General features: G+C 33.3%; 1 long non-coding RNA gene across 3 annotated transcripts in view; it reads left to right on the top strand.

Moving 5' to 3' along the window:
- LOC140711420 (uncharacterized) overlaps positions 1-23,622 on the top strand; it is a 74,860-nt gene that overhangs the window by 35,581 nt on the left and 15,657 nt on the right. For all 3 annotated transcript variants that reach the window (XR_012092601.1, XR_012092599.1, XR_012092600.1), the window contains 2 exons: positions 19,450-19,643; positions 23,271-23,420. This is a non-coding gene — a long non-coding RNA (uncharacterized lncRNA). The remainder of the gene's footprint in view (positions 1-19,449; positions 19,644-23,270; positions 23,421-23,622) is intronic.

The following is a 23,622-nucleotide window of genomic DNA, read 5'->3' as shown; positions in this document are numbered from 1 at the left end:
ATATGGCAATTAGAAAAAATGGTTCAATAACATAGAAGAAAGAATCATAGATTAAGAAATTTTTCTTAAAGTTTTGCATGGAAATCACCTTATATATTATTTTTAAATGATAAAAGATAACACAAACTTTAAAAATGCTTTATTTTCTACTTTTCTAAAATTATAAAAATATAAATTGAAATTGTATTCTTATTAGAGGTATATTTAATACTGTTAATATTTAAGATGGTTTGTAGAACAGCAATGGATATTATTAGAAGGCTCAGATCTGCCATCCCTCACCTCAGCTTACCCTGGAGAACTGTGATAGATACATTTAACTCTTCCTACATTTCTTTTTGTTGTTGTTCTTTCAAACTTTTATTTTAGGATCATGGGGTACCTGGGCAGGTTTGTTACATGGATTAATTGCATGTTACAGGGGTTTGGTGTACATATTATTTAGTCCCCACTTAATGATTATAGTACCCGATAAGTGCTATAATAGTTTTTCCAATCTCACCCTCCTCCCACTCTCCACCCTCAAGTAAACCCCAGTATCCATTGCTCCCTTTTTTGTGTGTGTTCATGTGTACTCAATATTTAGCTCCTGCTTATAAGTGAGAACATGCAGTATTTGATTTTCTGTTTCTGCATTAACTTGCTTAGGATAATGGCCTCCAGTTCCATGCATGTTGCTGCAAAGAACATAATTTTATTCTTTTTAATAACAGCGTAGTATACCATGGTGCGTATTTACCACATTTCCTTTATCTAGAGAACCTTGATGGGCATCTAGATTGATTCCATGTCTTTGCTATTGTAAATAGTGCTGCAATGAACATAATGTGCATGTGTCTTTAGGATAGAATTGTTTATATTTCTTTGGGTATATACCCAGGAATTGGGTTGCTGGGTCAAATGGTAGCTCTACTTTTTAAGTTATTTGAGAAATCTCCAAACTGCTTTGCTCAGTGGCTATACCATTCCCAACAGCAGTGGTATAAGGATTCCCTTTGCTCCACAGCCTTACCAGCATCTGTTATTTTTTGACTTTGTAATAATAGTCATTCTGATTGGTGTGAGATGATATCTCATTGTGATTTTGATGTATTTCTCTGATGATTACTGATGATGAGCATTTTTTCATGTGCTTGTTGGCCATATGTATGTCTTCTTTTGGGAAGTTTCTGTTCATGTCATTGTTTATCTTTTAATAGGGCTGTTTATTTTTTGCTTGTTTGTTTGTTTAAATTCCTTATAGATTCCAGATATTAGACCTTTGTCAGATGAATAGTTTGCAAATATTTTCTCCCATTCTGAAGGTTGTCTGTTTACTCTGTTGACAGTTTCTTTTGCTGTGGAGAAGCTCTTTAGTTTAATTAGGTCTCACTTATTTTTGTTGCAATTACTTTTGAAGTCTTCATCATGAAATTTTTATAGGGCCTATGTCCACAATGATATTTCCTAGATTATCTTCTTTTTTATAGTTTTAGGTTTTATATTTAAGTGTTTAATCTACCTTGTGTTCATTTTTGTATATGGTTAAAGAAAGGGCTTTAGTTTTGATATTCTGCATATGACTAGCCTGTTATCACAGCACAAATTCTTGAATAGGGGGTTCTTTCCCCATTGCTTGTTTTTGTCAATTTTGTTTATCTCGGACTTCTCTAACCTGTTCCATTGACTTATGGTCTGTTTTACTACCAGTACTATGATGTTTTAGTTACTGTAGCCTTGTAGTATAAAGTTGGGTATTGTGATGCCTCTTGATTTGTTCTTTTTGCTGAGTATTGCTATGGCCATTTGGATTCTTTTTTGGCTCTGCATGAATTTTAGAATAGTTTTTCTAATTCTGTGAAAAATGCCATTGATAGTTTAATAAGGATAGCATTAAATCTCTAGATTGCTTTGTATAGTGTGGTTATTTTAACAATATTAATTATTTCTATTCATGAGCATGTAATGTTTTTTCATTTGTTTGCGTCATCTCTGATTTCTTTCAGCAGTGTTTTGCAATTCTCATTTTGGAGATCTTTTGCCTCCCTGGTTAACTGTATTCCTAGGTTTTATTTTTTGTGCGTGTGGCTATTTGTTAATGGGATTTCACTCTTGATTTGTCTCTCAGATTGGACATTATTGGCGTATAGAAATGCTACTGATTTTTGTACATTGATTTTTGGTACTGAAACTTTGCCGAAGTTGTTTATCAGATCTAAGAGCCCTTGTATAGAGATTGTGAGGTTTTCTAGGTGTAAAATAATATATGTGAAGAGAGATAGATTAACCTCCTCTTTTCTTATTTGGATGCCTTTTACTTCTTTCTCTTGCCTAATTGCTCTGGCTAGAACTTCTAGTACTATGTTGAACAGGAGTGATGAGAGTGGTCATCCTTGTCTTGTTCTGGTTCTCAGGAGAATTTTTCTAGCTTTTGTCCATTTAGTATAATGTTGATGTGGGTTTGTCATCATTGACTCCTTATTTTTAGATATGTTTCTTAGATTCCCTAGTTTTCTGAGGTTTTTTTTTAACATGAAGCGATGTTGAATTTAATTGAAAACCTTTTCTGCATCTATTGAAATGATCACGTGGGTTTTTTTTTTGTTTTTACATAGAAATTAAATAAGCTGCTCCCAAATGACGTGGGTAAACAATGAAATTAAGGCAGAAAAATAATTCTTTGAAACTAGTAAAACAAAGATACAACATATTGAAATCGCTGTAACACAGTTATATCCAGGTTAGAAAAAATTTTATAGTGCTAAATATCCATATGAAAAAGTTAGAAAGACCTCCAATTAACAACCTAACATCACACCTAGAGGAACTGGAAAAACAAGAGCAAACCCACCCCAAAGCTGCAGAAGAAAATTAATAACCTAATCAGAGTTGAACAGAATGAAATTGAGATGTTAAAAATTATACAAAAGATCCATGACACCAAAAGCTGGTTATTTGAAAGAATAAATAAGATTGATGGCCTGCTAGCTAAGTTAATAAAGAAAAAAATAACAAATCCAAATAAACACAATCAGAAATAATAAAGGTGGCATTACCCCCACCCTAATTCATTTTAAGAGGCCAGCATCATTGTGATACCAAAACTTAGGGGAGATGCAATGAAAAATGAAAGCTTCAGGCCTTCTATTTTCAATTGTTCATGAGGCTCATTCAATTTATTTTATACAATATCTTAAACCTGTCCTTTCCTTTCTATTACCACTGCCAAAAACAACAGTCTTATGTAAGTGTCTGTAGCCTTGCATCCGGGGAACCACAGAAAACTTTTAGCTGATTTATTTGTGTACCGCCCCCGGCATTTTTTTTCTCATTTAATCTATTCAATATATTACCTTCATATGAATCCTTCTAAAGTAGGATATTGATCAGGCAAATGTTGATATCGAAAATCCTGTTATCTCTGGTTTGCCTGATGGATAATTCCAAATATTTTTCAAAATTTGGAACCCTAGATAATCTGGTAATCTTAGTCTCAGTTGCTTTCAAATGGTTATATATATGAAACCATTAAATCAGCTTACCAAACTCTGTAAATGTACTTTTCACTTCCCCGCTTTGTCACATTTGCTCTTGTTGGTTTGTCTTTACTTATCTCTTAACTTCCCCCGTTAAATTGAGAGAAAATTTACATTTTATTTTTCCCAACCAGTCTAGCTGGAACTTTGCCTCACAAACGAGCAACAAAGGAGTCTTTGTCTTTCTGAATTTTGTATATTTGACATAACTTAAGAAACACTGTAAAACATAAGCATGATGCTTAATAATTTGAAGGTTCTCTGATTTCTCACTTAGAATTAAAAGGCTGAGTATACGTCCATGTGTTTCTTCAAATTGGGCAAGTACACGCATACACATAAATTGCTTATATAATTTACATACTTATATATGTGAACATATACATTGACAATTGTCCGGTCATCAGATCATCCAATTGATATTGCAGAGATTTAAGATGATATTGATATTACTTCTAGAGGCTAAATGTTGTATAATGATTTTAGCACATCATAGATGATAATCTTCATAGTGTATCTAAATCCTAATCTTTCCTTTGTTTCTTCCTCTTAATCTCCACCAAGAAGATTATAGATTTGAAAGGTGAACTAAGTTAGAATAAAACCATGTTAATCATTACCTTGGCAAAAATTGTGTGAAATTCAGTATAAAGAAAAGCATTACTAATAGCCCCTCTTAAGCATAGAAAAAGGGATACTGTATATGTGACTGATTCTAACTAAAATTAGGCATTGAATAATAGTTTTTAAAAACTCATACTGATGGCTTTTACAAGTTTAAAAGTAGGTAAGGGAGTATGTTCTTTGTCAGGTAAACAATATCAATTACTATTTCCTTAATTGTTACCAAGTTAATACATTTTAGTTATTTTGCTTATTATTTTACATGTAATTTTACTCAGTGGGTTACCCACATTACATAATACCAAATATTTTATACAAATATTATTTTTAAAATTTATCATTTTAAATGATAAAATACATTAAATTAAATTACAGCAGTACTTAGTCTCAATAAAATGTTACTAAAATTGATGTTATATAATTTTCTAGTCTTTCTCAAATTTGTACAATTACATTAATTTTTAATATACTAAGGCTATGAGAAACTAAATTAAAATTTTTGAAATGCATAGAGCACTTCAATATTGAGTTGCTTTTCAACAAATAATTTTAATTTTTATGATAATGAACTAATTTGATAAATTATCTTTTCATGATCAAATAATCTTTTATTATTTAACCATTGCCATCTACATAATGAAATACCTGGTTAGAGACATTTTTTATTAGAGGAAGAAAGGAAGAAGAGAAGGAAGAAACAAAGAAGCAGAGAAAGAAAGAAATCAAGAAAACAGCAAACAAATAAACAAGAAAAATATTGTCTTTCCTTAGATCTATGTTAATGAAAACCAAGTAGCCAATTTGCATATCTATTTTACAACTGCAATAACTAATTTTCTCTACCAATTCTTCCAAATGAGTAAAACTGATTGAATTTCTCCTAAATTAGTAAAATATCTGGTTCTTCTAAAAGTATAAATTTCTTATGAACTGATTGTCATATCCATTAAATTTATATTATTTTCTGACTTGTTTTAACAAAGAGCCCTCTTCCTCAAATTTAAATACCATTTTGATAGCAGTGATTATATGATAAGGTTAATGAATATTGTTACTCATTGATTTCAACATTCAAATAATTTTTAAGATTTCCAATTTGGGATAACTTCAGCAGCTGATATGCTCTCAGGCTGTGTACAAATATATTTAATCAAAGAAATGAGTCCTTGAAGCATTTTTTTTTTAAGATATCCATTATGGATTAACGTGAACCCTTCATTTTATTTTGTATTTTTCCTCAGACACTGCCAAAATACAATAAACATGTAGTAAAAACAGACTGATACTTTCAATTGCTACACTGTTTATAATGAAGAGTTTATATTCATGTACCCTCTTTATTTTTTAAGTTGCTTTATTAGACTTTTTAATTTTTTTAATTATTATCAGGCACTAGGATGGGAGATTAAAGTTAAGATTTGCCTTCAAAGAGGGACAGAGTAATTAAACATAAGTTAACTGTTCAAGATACAGTGGAGAAGCATTGAAAAATTATATGTAGCCTTGATGGCATGGTAAAATTTTATTATTAGGTAGATTACAATTGCAGCAGTGTCCAAAATTGACCATATATCAGAAAATATGACTCAGAGTATGATAAAGGAATTCTCCCAAATAATGACAGGCACTTGAACTGAGTACGATCTAGAGATACTTTGTATTGAATTGATTAGGGAATTAGTAAGAAAATACAATTTAAAAAATTATTGACAGACTTGAATATGAAGGTGATAAAAGAAGAACTTCCAGATTTTTGGCTAAGACAATGGTCATTCAACCTCGTGATAAATGCAACAATGGATACAAATTTCTTCATTTCGAGAGAAAATTATGAAATCGCTTTTGTACATTTTAATTTATTTTGGCTGCAGTGTATAAAGTGCAGATATGCTGAAATAATTAAATGCAGCAATGTATATATCAGGAAAGAAGTTTAGATTTATAAAAACAAAATTTAGAAATTCCAATTTAGTCACATTTAAACTTGTGGCTTCTTGAGCTATGGTACTTAATCTCATCATGCTTCAGTTTCTTCGTTTATATTCTAGTAACGAAGAATATAATATCATTGTGGAGAAAATACATTAATTTATTAATACAACTACAGAGCTTAAAATAGTTCTCAAAATGTATGCATTCAATGAATATTAGCTAATACAACAGAGAAAATGATGTCTCTATTTACAACTTTTTGGATGAGATTTGACTCTTATAAAGTTGTTCTGGAACGAGACAATCTTGAAGGAATATGCATCAGCTTGTTAAGAGGAAACAGAAAAAAAAAATCATAAATTTAAGTGTTCTGCAAAAAGGCTAGGTCCTGGGGTCAGCTGATGGGAGAGAGGGATGCAGTAGTAGGGGTAAATATCTACAATTTGTTCAAAGTCATTCACCAAGTGAACTGAAGTCCAAATATAGCCAATGTGATTCAACATCTATTTCAATGTACTTAAAAAAATTGGTTATTCACTAAACCAACTGTCTAACCTCATGAACCAGAGTATATTTATGGAAACTAAATAGTTCTGAACTCTACTTTGTTTTATTCACTTATACGTCCATCTTATGCCAATTCCACACTGTCTTGATTACCATACCTTTAGAGGTGCCTAGTTTCCATTTTCCTAAAATACAGAACAAAAAGCAAATTTCCTCATATGTGATCCATCCAATGTAAGTTCTATCTAAAAATTATGTACATAGTAGAACCCAACTCATCATTGCCATAAATAGTATTTTTTTATTTTGGCCTGCATAAGGGAACAGAAACATGTGGTCACAAGAAATAATTCTGGAATTTTCCAATTTTACTGTTAAATTTATGTAAGATATCAATGTCACCAGGCAACAAGAAAAGGTGACTAATAGATGAGAAACAAAATATAAATTGTGTTTGCCTCTCAATCAGTATTTAATTCATGTATTTTTGGCTCTTAACATGTCACACATGGCTTTAGGGAACTTGCGGAGAATAGGCAGGTAATGTCCCTGGTACATAGACGGTAATTTCCAGTAATAGAGACAGATAACAAACACATGAATAAATGTAATTAATTGCAATAGTAACAAAGGTTGTAAAAAATTAAAATTGGGTCAAGTGCAGTGGTTCACGCTTGTAATCCCGGCACTTTGGGAAGGAGAGATGGGCAGGTTGGTTGAGCCCAGGAGTTCTATACCAGTCTGAACAATATGGTGAGTCCCTGTCTCCACAAAAAAAATACACACACACACACACACACACACACATACACACAAACAAAAATTAGCCAGACATCATGATGGTGAGCGCTTGCAGTCTCAGCTACTTGGGAGGCTGAGGTGGGAGGATCTCTTGAGCTTGGTAGGTGGAGGTTACAGTGAGCCAAGATTGTGCCACTGCATTCCAGCACAGGTGGTAGAGTGAAACCCTGTCAAAAAAATTAATTAATTAAAAGTGGGCACTTACAAGGTAAGGACTGCAAGAGGAACAAATTTAAGTAAAACAGTTAGAGAACTCTAGCTAAAACAAAGCTTGTGAGTTTGCAGAAAATTGGATTGATTTGAAGAATATAAGTTTTATATACCTGCAGAATAGTAAGAGATGGTGAATGCAGAAGGAAATTAGGTTGGAAATGTGGCCAGAGATCAAGAAGAACCTATTAGTCTCTGGTAAGTAATCTGAGCTTCTGTTTGTTTTTTAATTCATTGGGAAATCTTGGGAGGGTTACAAGAAAGTAAATTATGGATAATTAGAGTTCTCATTATTTAACAGACCACCCCAAACTTTTTGGCATAAAACAATATTTTCTTTGGCTCACCAATCTGCAGTTTGGTGAAATGAAAGCTTATCTTTCCTTCATCACATCATCTGCATCAGCTCAACTGGGAGCTGGAAGATCCACTTGAAAAAGAAATCTCTCTTCCACGGGTGCAAATTAATGCAGTTGACTAGAAACTCAGCTGGTTCGGAGGGGCAGAGGCCTCTGTTCCTTTCCATGTGGATTTCCTCAGAAAGGCTTCTCTGCTGCACTCTCTGGGCTTGACAACAAGGTAGCTGGACATAAGGTGAGCCTCCCAGGAGACAGAAAGTGGAAACTACCAGTTTGTTTTATACTTGTTCTAGGAACTGGCACATCACTTCTATCAGACACTATTCATATGTATACAGAGTCCAGATTTCAGCAAGAAATACAGTGTGACTGTATTTCTGAATGGAATGAATATTAAATGATTTTGGGACCATGCTCTCTTCTGACCACCAATTATTTACATTTCTCCCATATTCAATATATAGTCACACTGTCCAAGAAACCCCAGGATTTTTGTACCATTACAGCATCAGGAAGAAAATTAACACCTGACTAACATCTTGTCATCTAAATTATGTATATATATAGATGATGCCCTTTAGTTGCTGTTTCTTGGGTATGTCTCCTTGAGTACAGCTCTCCTTTGACACAAAGCTATAGGAAATAAAGAGGCAAGCTATCTTCTCTCAAAATTTATTGGTTGGTCAACATACTCAAAATTTATTGGTTGGACAACATAGGCTAATTACAATAGTCATTGAAGGGGGTGAATAAATAGCAAGCCCAATCACTTATCCACAGTAATCTTTAAATCCAGCAAAAAATATTGCTAAATATTTAAATATTTAAAGGCCATGTGCAGTGGCTCACGCCTATAATCCCAGCACTTTGGGAGGCCGAGGCAGGTGGATCACGAGGTCAGCAGTTTGAGACTAACCTGGCCGATCTGGTGACACCCCGTCTCTACTAAAACACAAAAATTAACAGGGCATGGTGGCACATGCCTGTGGACTCCCAGCTACTTGGGAGGCTAAGGCAGAAGAATCGCTTGAACCTGGGAGGTGGAGGTTGCAGTGAGCCAAGATCATGCCACTGCACTCCAGCCTGGATGACAGAGCAGACTCCATCACTCGCTCTCTCAGTCTCTCTGTCTCTGTCTCTGTGTGTGTGTGTGTGTGTGTGTGTGTGTGTGTGTGTCTGTGTGTGTGTGTATATGGCGCTCTCTCTCTCTCTCCATATATATATATATATGACTAGTTTGTTGACTGGGTCACAGTGCTGCTTTCCAGGAGTTATTCTTAATGGCTTATAGTTCGCTTCTTTTGGATATTTGTTCTACCTTTTGAAACATATTTCATTTTCCTTACAATGTAGCTTCTGTTCGCTCATGAGTAGTTTTCTAACCACAAAAGTTTAGGAGTTTAAATGCCTGTTTTCATTTTGTACTGTCTTTGTTCCTTTCAGTCCAATTTGGCAAGGCTTTCACCAGAATCATTTATAGGCATTCTTTGAGTTTTATTGCTACTCACTCAATTAGGTAGAAGCCACAACCACAAATCTCATTGAGATAAGCTTTACTACAACTTGAGATCATTGTAAGGCTACTATGGGACAATAATAGCTAATTAAACTTGGGGCTTATCCTGTACTGGCAGTTGGGTATAGCTGGAGCTAGAACAGCAGACGAACTGGGGCTGGCCATATCACTCTTCTTATAGTCTCGAGGTCTCCTCATTGTGATCTCTCCATGTGGGCTAATTTGGGCTTTGTCATATCATGGTGGCTGGGTGCCAAGAGTGATTATCCCAATAGAACCATGTCCAGTTTGATGACCTAGCCTTAGAAGTCACATAGCATAAGACATAGACATAAGATCCCCAGGATTAAAGAGAAGGCAACAGACCCTTACCTCTTGTTAGGAGAATTGTCAAGGTCATGTTGTAACTGAAAGCGTAATAGAACATCATATTGTGGTCATTTTTTAAGAAAATACAACCTTCCACAGTTAGAATTTAGACTAAACTAAAATAACAAAGTAATCAAATATGCAATCATTTTACAAAGTTATATATACTACATATTATATGTATATATAGTTACATAGTTGTTGTTTGTTCTCATTGCAACAGTCCAGAGATAGATAGTCCTCATCTGGTACCAAAGCTCCAAAGAATGGTAATTCCCAAAATACAGCTTCTTTCTCTGGTCAACTGTAGGAAATAATACTTCCCTGCCAGTGAGTAAAGGCCAAGGGAGTATACGTCACATTTGTTTTAGTTGCATTCTGAAATAGCAGACATTACCTTGCTCCCCTCTAATTGGATAATGCTAGTCATATGTAGTCACATGTTATAATAACCTGCAAAAAATGATAGAACACTTAGTCTTTAGCCGGGAAACCATGTGGCTAACACAAACCTAGTGGTTCTATCATTAACAAAGGTAAAATGAATGTCATTGGAAAACTAGTCGTTTCCACTATAAATGGCATAATCTAATTATTGTTTCAAATTATATATGTAGTACTGTTTGGGGAACAAACTGGACAAGATAGTAACTGTAGAACCTGGACTTAGATTTTTGGATTGACTAACTAGGTGTATAATGGCATCATTACTGAAAAAGAGAAAAAGTTTTCTTATAGGGTGGAATTCAAATACATACTTTCATTTTCTTATGTGTTAATATTCTGATGTTTTCTTGAAAACTAAGTCAAAATGGCAAGCTGAAAGTTAGCTGAATTCATCGAGAACTCATAGGGAAAGACATGGGCAGAATTTTTAATTTGGGGTCAATAGTATGGAAATGCTCTCTATTGAAATATTGAAAACTATAAACTTGCTTCGGGAAACTCAAGATATCAGAAAATAACTGAAGAAGAAAATGATGCAGAGAAGTGAGGAGCAGTAGTGTTGTTGTTTGTTTAAAGGCTAAAGGAAGTCATCTGGGAGGCAGACACCCCAAAAAGATGAAAGAGGAAAAGAAGACTGATACTGATAAGCTTCTCTTTTGCTTTTCCTAGAGATTTAGTTGTGCTCATTAGGGTATGTAATTCAAGGATATAATTTGGCTAAGGTTTTAGGAAGTTATTTTTAAATCTATTCTCTGTTTTGTGGTTTTGTGCTTCTATCTTTCTGCTTAGTATTCTGTTAAATATCTATTGCTCATGGGCGATTACACATATTACCCAATAGAGGGTCTCCCTGTTTTTCTCTCCCACTGTATCTAGTTATTTGTTTTATAATATTTAGCACAATTGAAAATGTTGTTCTACTTTGTGTATTTTTGTGCAAAATAACCTATCTTATCTAGGATTCAACATCCTAGAGTATAGAATTTGCACTTTGCATACAATTGGAACTTTTAAAAAACGTGATCAATGACCATTGGATATGTAATTTAGAGTTCCATCTACAAACACATTACTGACTGTATAATTAACAACAAAGAAGGGACCCTACCCTAATAAGGTTGGGAGCATGTGACTCAGTTTTAGAATGAGTTGGGGAAGCATTGATTTTCCCTTTTGTCTTTGTAGAGTTTTTCCTTGGAGACAGCTCTTTTTGCTGTCTCTTCACCATTAGAGTCATAGTATTTGAAGAGCCATGATTAGAGGAAAGAACTGTAGAAAATGGGCCAAGAAACCCATTAGTGAAGCTTTTAGTGTTGTTCTAAAGCTTGCCAGTGGTCTAGGCAAAAGGAGTTCTGAAAGCTTTATGTAATAGACTTACCCAACTCATGAATCCACTGGGGCTTGGACCAAAGCCATAGCTAGAATTGGAATGTGTGCACTACTTCTCTGGATCCTCTGGTTATCTCTCTTTTGATTTTATGGCTCTAGAAAATGGTGGTTGAGGATTCAGATATTCTATCTAGAAATCAAATATAATTTCAGTGGTGAAATAACATGCAAAAATAAAAGTTGCAACAAGCCTAAAAAGCAAGGATTTATATTCACAATATCTAGATATCTTAACAGAGACTAATATAAATTTTGTGATATGTGTGAGGTCACAAGACTAGTAAGTAAAAGAACAGGAATTAGATTCAAGATCTCTTGTAATACAAGAATATGTGCTCTCCATATTTTATTAATTTGCTTACATAGTAAATAAAAATAGCATTCACAAAAGATAGCCTCCTTTGCTACCCTAAAATTGTTACAATTGTACTGGGTTTGAGAGAAAGGAGTATTCCCTGAGAAATCAGACCTGTGGGAGAAACATATTTAGATAAGAGTAGGAGAGAAAGATGGATTCTTAAGGTAAAAGAGGTGTAAAGGGGCAAGTTTAGACTTACAGTACCAGGTGAGTGCAACTTGTTCTTCACCTGCCCCTGTAGACAAGTAATAGGTTACGAATGAGTCAAGAGTACAATAGCCACACACTGAATTACTTTAAATGTCGTTCTCTTTCTTTCATGTTGTTATAATGTTGTTTCCAAAACTATGCATTTTAATGATTAATAAACAACATGAACTCAATTTTTTCATAGACTGACTTGACATAAGAACAGGATTATTACAGCCCTATTGTATTTTCCTCTCAGGAAATACTTGTAATAAATGTTCTTGTAAAGTTACATTTTGAGATACTTCTGAATCCATCTCTTGCAAATTAAAAAGATACACATGCATATTATTATGAAAATAAAAGACTTGATTCTGGTAGACTTATTTGCTTTGAGACATTTATTTATGGTGAACTCTATACCTTAGAGTGAACTCTATACCTCTCTTCACAAATCAATTGTATGAAGAACAGGATTCACTGCAACTTGCCTAAGTGTAATAAAATCAACCAAAAGAAAGCCCAAAGTTCTCTTTTGCAAAATATGAGTAATGTTACAGAAGAGAAAAACATTCGACCTAGCTCTTCTTTTTACAAATTCCCCTAAAAGAATTTATTACTCAAGCGAATAACTAGTCTAGTGGGATGCAGTTTTCTACGCTGAGATGTAAAATGTCCTAAGAACATTTATTACTGCTTGACTGGACTTGAACCTTTTTCAAGATATAGGCCTGCAAATCAGAAACATGTTGGAAAAAATAGTGACTATTAAATTCAGAAGATAATACAAAACAAGATTAAGATATTTGAATTATCATTTATTTTTTGTCTGATCTACATGATATCCTGTGAGAATTTCTGAGTAGAGTTTCACTAAGTATACATCAACATCAACAATGACATTAAATTGAAAGTGATATTCATTTGGTTAAGCTGTTTTGTAACCAAGTTTTTCAGAATGATTGTATTGGCCAAATACATTAGCAAGTTGTTCGTCTGTATCTTCTTCATTTTTGTTAGAGAGACAAAACTATGAAACAAATGAAAAAGTATTAAAAGATTAAGAAAACTTTAATATATTTCCTTAAAATACTTTGAAATAAATATGAAAATCTATAAAAATATATCCAATAATGAGTTATAAAAGTATTGTTTGGACTAAAAAGTGCAGATAATTCAACTTCAATTTTATTTTATTTACAAAGTGAACTTTTTTCACACATTTTATTTCCATATGAATTATTTAATTTCCTTGTTTTTATATTTATTTTTAGATTTAGATGAACAGCTTCTATTTTTAAAAATACACATGATTTTTCTTCAATTAACAGTACAGACAAATGAGCATTTTTAGCCCATAGGTCAAATAAAAGATTAATAATTTATACATATCAGCTGTAAATTCATAAGAACCATATAGATGTCCACGCGGAGGAGGTGGTTAAGACAGGAAAAGTCACCTATGAATGAAGACACATAAATCCTCAACGTTTAAAACAGTAAGACACAGTTTTTCACTTATATTAGCCCTTAAAAAAATAGAAGATCCACTGTTGAAAAGGTATATATTCCAAGAACTGTTGATAGAAATCAAATATATTTTGATGGGAAGAATTAACATAGATAAATGTGTATAATTTTCTGTCACTATACACTTAAGTTACCTAAACAATTAAAGCCTTATTTTCTTATTCTGTTAAGTGTAGTAATAAAGTCTACTTATTTAATAGGGCTACAGTATGAAGAAAACTAGGCATATCATATTCTTTGTGTAATGCCTACATGTTGCAAGTAGTATAGTTGGTAGCCACTATGCCGATTTCCATTTTTGACTATGTCTGTATTTTCTAGAAAGAAGTTTTGTAACCTTAATTAAGAAATGCAAAAATGTTCAGACCTTTTGTGCAGTAATTTTACTAGTAGGAAATATCCTAAGGAAACAATCACTTACACACACATACACACACACACACTCACATACACACATACACACACACATACACACACATACGTGCACACACAGTCACACACTCACATGCACACACACATGCACACACACAGGCTCACATGCACACACACATTCACATACACACATACACTCACATACACACACACTCACAAACACACATCTACACCATAAAATTTTATTATGAAATTATTTTGAGTTTATAAAAATGTTTACCAATAGAATAGTATTAAGTAACTCATGGATTTTTTTTTATTAAAACTAACTTTGGTATATTTTTAAAGGACTAAAAATATTTTGGTACGCATTTCAGGAAAAATAGGATGCTAGCCCTTGAGAACATGTTGATCTTGCTCATTGGCTAACTACACCATTCAACTTACTTTGGCTGGGGAGGCATTTGCAGAGCTCTCCTTCTGACATTTTTGTCTGGAGGTGGCATCGTTGTCTCCCTTACTCTCAGAAGCTTCACGTTTGTTAAGGAAACTTTAAAAATGTCTTTCTTTTTTGAAATGAGCTAGTGGTATGTATATAGCTACTTTACTATTTTTATCTTATTTATTCAAATATTTTCTTTTCCTTTTATTCTATCTTTTTTACTACAGGCATGGACATTCTATTACACATTCGGAAAAGTACAGAGTTTAATACACTCTATACCCAAATCTATATTCAAAACCTGTTTCTATTTTTCTATATTTGCATCACTAGCTATACTTCCTTTTTAATGTAAATGATAGATACTTTGACACTTCATTCTCAATATATTAAGCATATATCTCCAAAAAGTAATATTCTCAAATTTTACTACAATTCTATTATTACAGCTAAAATAACTGAGACGAATCACGTAATATTACAAAAAACCCACAAATTCTATATTTGAGCATATTCAGATATTCTAAAAGTGTATTTATAGCTTGTTTGCTCACACTTGGAGTCAGTCAAGAATCACACATTGTATTTGGTTGTGTTGGTTCTTAAATCTCTGTTAATCTACAATAGACCCAACTTTTTTTTTGTTTACTTTTATGACATAGAAAGTCTATTGACAGTGGTTGTCCATTTTCAAATTTGTAATATAGAATTGATTTCTTTATTCTCTGAAGCATATTATGTCATTACATTACACAACAACTTCCTGAATTTATTCAATATGTACATATTGAATTATGAGTGTATGTCAGCCAGAGAACATATAGCTATGACAGAAAAAAAAAAAAAAAAAAAGAAAGAAAGATCTGTCTTTCTTTTTGCTCTAAATATTTTTTTCTCTTTCCTTTTACAATGTAACACTCACTTAAAATAGCTGTGTGGATACAGAACTTTTATGTACTACTACTTACTAAATTATATGGGTGTGTTTTTCCTCATCTCAGAATAGCATATCAATAGATGCTATAAAAGCATGAGGTACATTTGTAAAACATTGAATTCGGTTCCAAATACCTCAAATTTTTTCCCTAAAGAGCATTTTTGAATGACATTAAGACATAGGAATATAAGTTCATCAACCAAAGATGGATGCCTGACTGCTCATCAACTAATTATATATGACTCAAAGAATAGGAATTCAGAAGGTCTGTGTCCAGCTTTGGCATGGGTAAATAAGGAAGGCACCCACAAATCTTATGTAAGTCATAGGAAGAAGTGTGGTTCTTTGCAGTGAACCATTTCCTGGAACACACAAAACTGGGGGTATATTTTAACCTTTGCTGTTTTCCAGGAGCACGTGTTTCTGGTAAAATTCAACATTGTCAGGAGCAGCCAGAGTGGTAAGATAAGTTATACAAAAAACAATCCCTAATAACTTAGACATAAGATGATCCCTAATGCAAATGGTGCCTGTGTCTGGAAGAAGCAGTGACACCTTCATAAAACTAAACTTTTTCCTTAATAATATGGTGCTTTCCAGCAGAGGCAATAGCAGAGCCCAGGCGAGAAAGTACTGCTCAGAAGCTGAAGTGTAGATCAAGCACATAATGCTTGAAGTAGTAGTTTCTTGAACTTATTTGTGAGCACATGCAGAAAGTCTCCTGAGTTAAAAACCACCATCACTACCACCACCACCACAACAAAACAGGGAGGACATTTGCAAAGGTATAGAGTTTCTGCAGAGCTTCTGAAAACAAGAGCCAGTACAAAATGTGATGTAGTAATGTTATTACTACAAATGTGAATTCGTTTTTACATAGTTTTGATGACTTGTGGAAGTCTAGGTTACAGTCACATAGAAAAATATTTACCCCTTACCTGAAGCACCCTGAGTTTGAGATCAAGACAAAAATGATACTAAATGTTTCAACTTGGCATGCCTTGAGGCATAATAGGAAGACTGATATAACACTATCCATAGATGGCAGAATACTATTATTTTATAGATATGATTGTCTATGTTATGGTATGTTTTATAATAAACACGTTTTGTTACAGGAAAGGAAAACAACGGAAATATTTGAGATATCTGAAAGAGTGAAGTTTCCCTAGTGCTGTGAGGAGATTACTAAGAAAAAATGGCATGTAATAATTTTATTTGATTAAAATAAGGACTCAATAATAGATAACAAGCTTCAGGCTAGTTTTAGGAAAAATAATTCTTTCTTCACCTTTTGTTATGTTTTGTTTTGAAGACAGGGTCTCACTCTGTTGCCCAGGCTACAGTGCAGTGGCATAATTATGACTCACTGCAGCCCAGCCTTGGCCTCCTAAGCTCAGGTGATCCTCCCAACTCAGCCTCCCATGTAGGTGGGACTACAGGCGCACATCACTACTCCTGGCTGATTTGTTTTTTTAATTTTTGTAGAGACAGGGTTTCACCATTTTGCCCAGGCTGATCTCAAACTCCCGAGCTCAAGTTATCCTTCTACCTCAGCCTCCTAAAATGCTGGGATTACGAATATGAGTCACCATCCCCAGATGACACTTAACATTCTAAGTAAATTGGACATAATTAGGAATCAGTAATATAAACATTTTAAGGCTCTGATTGTAACCAGCATCCCTTTCAGCATTTTGACAGAAGTTCTGTATCTTCTACTTCAATAATTAAATTTACTTTTCCTCAGGCACCTGCATTCAACATTAATTTTAAAAAGATCCTGTCAAATACTACTCTTGAGCTTTTGTTTAATTACTCTTATTAAAATATTTCCAGAAACTACTATGAAGGAATTTACATAATTTATATTCATATATTGAAAATAAAATAGAGAGTTTGCTGAGGTAATTTCTATTGTCTATTGAAAATAGAGTTTTCAGCTATATTATAAGGTAAATTAAATTGTGTTGTAAAGGTCTGGGTGCAAAACTATAATTTTACCATTTTTTTCTGGAAAATATGGGTTCGAGTGTCTAATTTATAAGCTTAAAAATGATCTGTGGTGAAATTTAAAAGTTTCTTTAAAAGTGCTTGTATGAAAAATAGTTTTTCTCCATGTCTACTACGTAGTGTTTCTCAAACTTGCTACTACGAACACGAGAAGGTTTTTGAAAATATTGCTTTTTTGGTTCCACAAACTCTCTACTAAAATTTTTATTTTAATCTTATCTTTCTATTTTGATAATAATTTGACAATAACCTTATATAAGCATATTCTTTATCAGATACAATACAGCTCTGTTATTTCAGTGCCATGGCTGCCTTTGGGTTTATGATATTTTTGGCTCCAAGTTGTATGATAGGAAGTTAATGAACAAATGAGATAGAGAAGCTACATATGCAATACATTTGTCCCAAGTGAAGCCCAAATTACATGCCTATGACACTATGGAAACAAAAGTTTGGTAGCATTTTAATGTGAGTAAAATGAGAAATTGGGTCATCCCATGGCTTGGGGTTGACTAGGCCTGTGAAACTCAACAGAAAACTTTATCACAGCAATCATATCATATTTTAATTGAGGTTGGAAATTTACTGTTAATAATGCATGTTCTATTGTCTCAAATTTACACTGTTAATTTTAATTTTATGGGTTTATAAGTTGCTTGTGCTTAGCTTATAAATTCTCTTTGGTTTCATAGTTATAAATTCAAAGAATAAATTAGAGTTCATCCCAAGATTTATGTTTTTACGTATTTAATTAATATCATAATGTAATTTAAGTTGATACTTGGATCAGCTAGAATTCTTTTTAATGTGAAAAAGGTCCATAAATTCGTCAAACTGGAGAAACTGTTCATTGAATCATATATCTTTTTTTCCCTTTTATACGTGCAAGATAAAGAAGAAAATATCTATTAAATTAGAAGAATTATTTCCAAGTATGTAGTTGAAACTACTTGTTTAACATTATGTCATTCTTTCAATCCACACATTTTTAGGAGCTCCTGTTTTCCTAATATTATTTACCTCTCAAGAAATTTATTAGAACTTGAGAACAGAAAACAACAACAACAAAAAACAACACGTACATTAAAGAAAAAAAAAAAAAAAGGCCGGGCGTGGTGGCTCAAGCCTGTAATCCTAGCACTTTGGGAGGCCGAGAGGGGCGGATCACGAGGTCAGGAGATCGAGACCATTCTGGCTAACACAGTGAAACCCCGTCTCTACTAAAAAATACAAAAAAAAACTAGCCGGGCCAGGTGGCGAGCGCCTGTAGTTCTCTACTAAAAAATACAAAAAAAACTAGCCGGGCCAGGTGGCGGGCGCCTGTAGTCCCAGCTACTCCGGAGGCTGAGGCAGGAGAATGGTGTAAACCCGGGAGGCGGAGCTTACAGTGAGCGGAGATCCGGCCACTGCACTCCAGCCCGGGCGACAGAGCGAGACTCCGTCTCAGAAAAAAAAAAAAAAAAAAAAAAAGGAAAAAAAAGAAAATATTAATTTAAGGTCAAATATGTTAGTGCATCAAATAAGTAAATAATTTCTTGACAAACAAGAATTATATACTACTGTTGGAAATATTTTTCAATGAAGACATCCACACAGAAAAATGAATTTACCAGTTCATGACAACACTATAGCCAGTTTCCCTTTTCTGTTTTTTTTTTTTTAATTTTTAACATAATATTTATTGAACCTGCAGTGTTTATTAAATCAAGTATTTTGCCACATGTTGGAGGTATAAAATGGAACAGGCCATCACTGTTCTGAAGGATTTTGCTATTTGGGGACTGGGGAGAATCTTATTAAGTATTAGGGCTTGAATTGATTGTATCACATGCTCCTAAAGTTGGTAAAATTGTTAAATCTCTGCTCATTATTTTCAGTTATTTAATAATTTGTGGTGTTTCAGAATTTTTTATATGTATTTATTTTTACTTCGTTTTAGGGCGTGGTTAAGAGAGAAAAAAAATGCCATTAAGGAATAAGCAAATAAGTTTTCTGACGTGAGGATATAGCACCTATCTCTGAGATCAAAGTCATCTGACCAAAACTGATGCCTCTGAGACTGTAACAGAAGAGTGAATAATGAAATATAAGAATGGGGATTCTGCACTAACTCTATGGGGAAGAAAACAATGGGTAAGAGCAAAAGGATCAACATCAGCAACTCCTGTTTCCATTGATTTATTTATGAGATGCTGTCTATGTGATTCCAAAATCTCCCAGCCTTTTTCTCCCCTGTCAAGCTTCCATGTCTCTAAAAGAGATCTTGTTCTTCCTGCACAGAAAGAAATAATAATGTATCATTAAAATATTATTATCACATTCAAGGTTACACTCTTTCCCATTCCTATAATTTACTAGTTGGAAGCCCTCGCACTTGGGAAATTATTTAATGTGTTTTTTTCTTCCTGACGTATAAATTGTCACATCATCTTAAATGTTGGGACTTCAGGTTGGGAAGTGGGTGGATCATATTCTTGAGGAAGCTGCCTTCCTTTTATAGATAACATTGCCTCCTTGTAAAGGTTGCTTTCTATGTATTATTCTACTTTTTTTCTAAGACTATACCATATAATGAATCTACAGGCTTGACATCCCATTACTAAGATTATAATTATTGAGGTCTTCAATAGAATTTCAAGTAAAATATGTTTTGTTATATGCCTATTTATATTTCACTCTTTGATTCACCTGGTTAGGATCTCAGAATTGAATTTTAATTGCAGATTTATTACTTCTTCACTCTCTTTATGTATTAATTTAAAATTTACTTTTTCCTACCTTCGTCTTGGTTCGAGAAGGTTATTTCCCTTTCATTTGATTTCTTTGTTTTAATTTACATGTGCATATTTATTACCAGTATAAAAGCAAACATTTATAGAATAGGATAGTATGAATTAATAAATGTATTATCAGAATATTTTCTTTATATTTAATATACATTGCAATTAAAATGCACTGTTTAGCTGAACTGTGCTTCCTAAAAACTGTAGCATATAAAGACAGCACTAAGTGAAATATAAAATTATGTTTGTTTTCTCCACGTCTATGATTTATTGAAGTAATGTTCTTCAGGAAATTTTTTTATTTTTATTTTTAAATTTATAATTGGCATGATAATTGTACGTATTTATAGGGTACAATGTGATGTTTCAATGCATGTGGATAATATAATGATCAAATTGGGATAACTACCATATCTATCACTTTAAACTTTGTCGTTTTTATGTGGCAGGTGACCACATTTAACATATTCTGTTTTAGCTGTGTTGAAATATACACTAAATTGTAGTTTGCTATAGTCATCCTCCTGAAATTATTTTTTGTCTGAGTTTAGATGTTCAGAACACCACAAACAGGAAACCAAATTATTAATCAAATTGACAGAAAAATGTTATTCTTATTAATAAAAATACCATTTTATATGTATATTTGTAACTGCAATGTCTATTGTGAGCTGTAATCCCTTTATGGAGGTAAATATGCAAATAAAATAAGCAAATGGTGAAAAAGCAGCCTTTCAGACTGACTACTTTCTAAATAGATCCAAACTTCCATCCAAATAAGAAGGTGCAATATTAAAATTTTAAGACTGCTAAGTCATTTTGTGGGGGTAAAGGATTAATATTACATTTCAGGAGTTGGATTAGAACAGTGAGTAAAATGAATAAGATAAGGAATTCAAGATCTTTTCTTAAATATATTGAACTGTGATGACCCATGTCAATTAAAATTTTCCAGGTTATGTGAAGAACACTATAACCTTTACAAACATAAATTGTGGAGATTTGTATTTTGAATAAGGTTCAACTAAGTAGAAATGATAGCCTCCATAAGGTTATTTACTACTCCTGGAAATTTTTTTTTATTAAAAATAAAAATGTTATTGTAATTACAGTAGTGAGTTATATATAATGTCTCAATGGCAATTGTAGTTGATTGTCCCCCAAAATAACATTACTATTCTATATAGCTAAGTTTATTGGTTTCAGCATGACATAAATAGGCCTGCGTTTGAAAACAAAAATTTAACCTCTCTTATTGAGATTATCCTTTCTATTTACCTCAACCTTATTCATCTTTCTAGGCGTTATCATATAGTGAAAAATACTGAAATATACAGATAAATATTATTTATAAATATCACAGCCACCATGTACTGAGCCATCACCCACCATGTGTCAGGTATGTTAAGGATGTATCATACATCATTTCCAACACTCTGAACAGCACGCAGTGTAAATTTTGTTATCTCCACTGAAATTTCCCCCAGTGATTATAAGCAAACGGAGCTTAAAAGATGCTAAAGTGGCCAAGTACATAGAATGAGTGATTGACATGGATTCAAAACCAGACTTGAAAACTCAATCTCTTTCTACCAACAAAAGTTCCTTAGAAAACAAATAAGTCAATACAAAACAATTGGGGATAGTCCCTACCTTTCAATGGCCATAATATTGTGTTTGATTTTTAGAGATCTCACGACGATAATGTGGATACTCTGCTCAAAAATGTTTGTTTACTTTTATTATCAGTTCCATAAAGTATTTTACATTTATTTATAATTTGTTCTGAAATTAAATCTGCATATTAGGGGATGTCACAATGTGGTCTGACGCACGTTGGAAGACCCCGAGACCCTTTTAGTGGGTCCAAGAGTGCCTCAGTTTGTTTTCAAGTACTTATCTGTACATAGCTGGATCTTCTTTATATACTTCAACTAGAACAATATAAAAGACTGAGTTCAGAAAAGTGGAATATTCAGTTGTTTTCTACTAAGCCAATCATTAAAGAGTTTCACAAAAATACAAAGCAGCACAGATCTTCTCATTAAACTTACTTTTGCTTTGCAGAATAACCATTTGTCATCAAAATGTTACTTTTGTTAATATTTATGTATATATTATTACTATTTTAAAAATTTAGTGAATTGCTAGGAAAATGAGTGAGTCTTTTAAAAATTTTTCAATTTTTATTTTTAAATTATTATTATTTTTTTGAGACGGAGTCTCGCTCTGTCCCCCAGGCTGGAGTGCAGTGGCGCGATCTTGGCTCACTGCAAGCTCCTTCTCCAAGGTTCCTGCCTCAGCCTCCGGAGTAGCTGGGACTACAGGCGCCCGCCACCATGCCTGGCTAATTTTTTGTATTTTTTTTTTTTAAGTAGAGATGAGGCTTTACCGTGTTAGCCAAGATGGTCTCGATCTCCTGACCTTGTGATCTGCCCACCTCGACCTCCCAAAGTGCTGGGATTACAGGCGTGAGCCACTGCACCAGGCCCCAGTTTTAATTTCTAATATGGTAATATCAATAGATACAACCTGCATAAACTAAAGCTCTTTGGGGCCTTCCATGACATTAAAAATGTAAGTGGTCTCAGGATAGAGAAGTTTCAGGACTATCACTGTACATTTTTGTAACATTTATTTTATTTATTGTTTTGCTAATTTATCTTTATGTAGTTGCTGCTTTATAAGATGTAAACTCCTTGATAATAAAAATGTCATTTGTTTTATTTGCTAGTGTGTTTATTTGCTAGATGTGCATAACTGGCATGTAAGAATTATTTGGAGATTGTTGATTGGCAGAGGTTAATTAAATTACCCTCATCATTACACAGGTAATTAAGCTCAGGGCAGAAATTAAAACTGAGATTTCTAGTAGTATTGTGAATCACAGCTAGAAAATAAAATCTGTCTCTAAAGTGGGAGGATTTCATATTTTAGCATGGGATTTTACACGGGATCAATTGGATTTTTTCTCTAGGGACACTGGAATGGAGACTAGGCAATGCCGTGTAGCTTAGCTATGCATGATTGACATGTAAAGCTGTGTATCCACGGTCTGTATTTGGGTTTCGATTCTCATTGGAGGGATGCCTTGATGAGCCACATCAAATATTTCAACTTCCTCCTGGTAAGTGTCCCATTCATTTTGCAGCCCAAGCTTAGGGAATAAAATTATGGCTTTCTTACAGAGGTATGAATTTGTTTGCTATAGAGGTGATATTTACTTTCAAAATCTAAATTTTTAAATATCCACAATTAGATATTGGCTGAAAGAAATTTATGTATAAAGATGAACTTTATTTAAGAAAGTGTATTTAGACTTCTCTATA

Source organism: Chlorocebus sabaeus, chromosome 3 (genome assembly GCF_047675955.1).
Source record: "Chlorocebus sabaeus isolate Y175 chromosome 3, mChlSab1.0.hap1, whole genome shotgun sequence".
Classification (NCBI taxonomy): domain Eukaryota; kingdom Metazoa; phylum Chordata; class Mammalia; order Primates; family Cercopithecidae; genus Chlorocebus; species Chlorocebus sabaeus.
The sequence above is the reverse complement of the archived record's forward strand: the minus strand, read 5'-3'. Positions and strand labels throughout refer to the sequence as shown.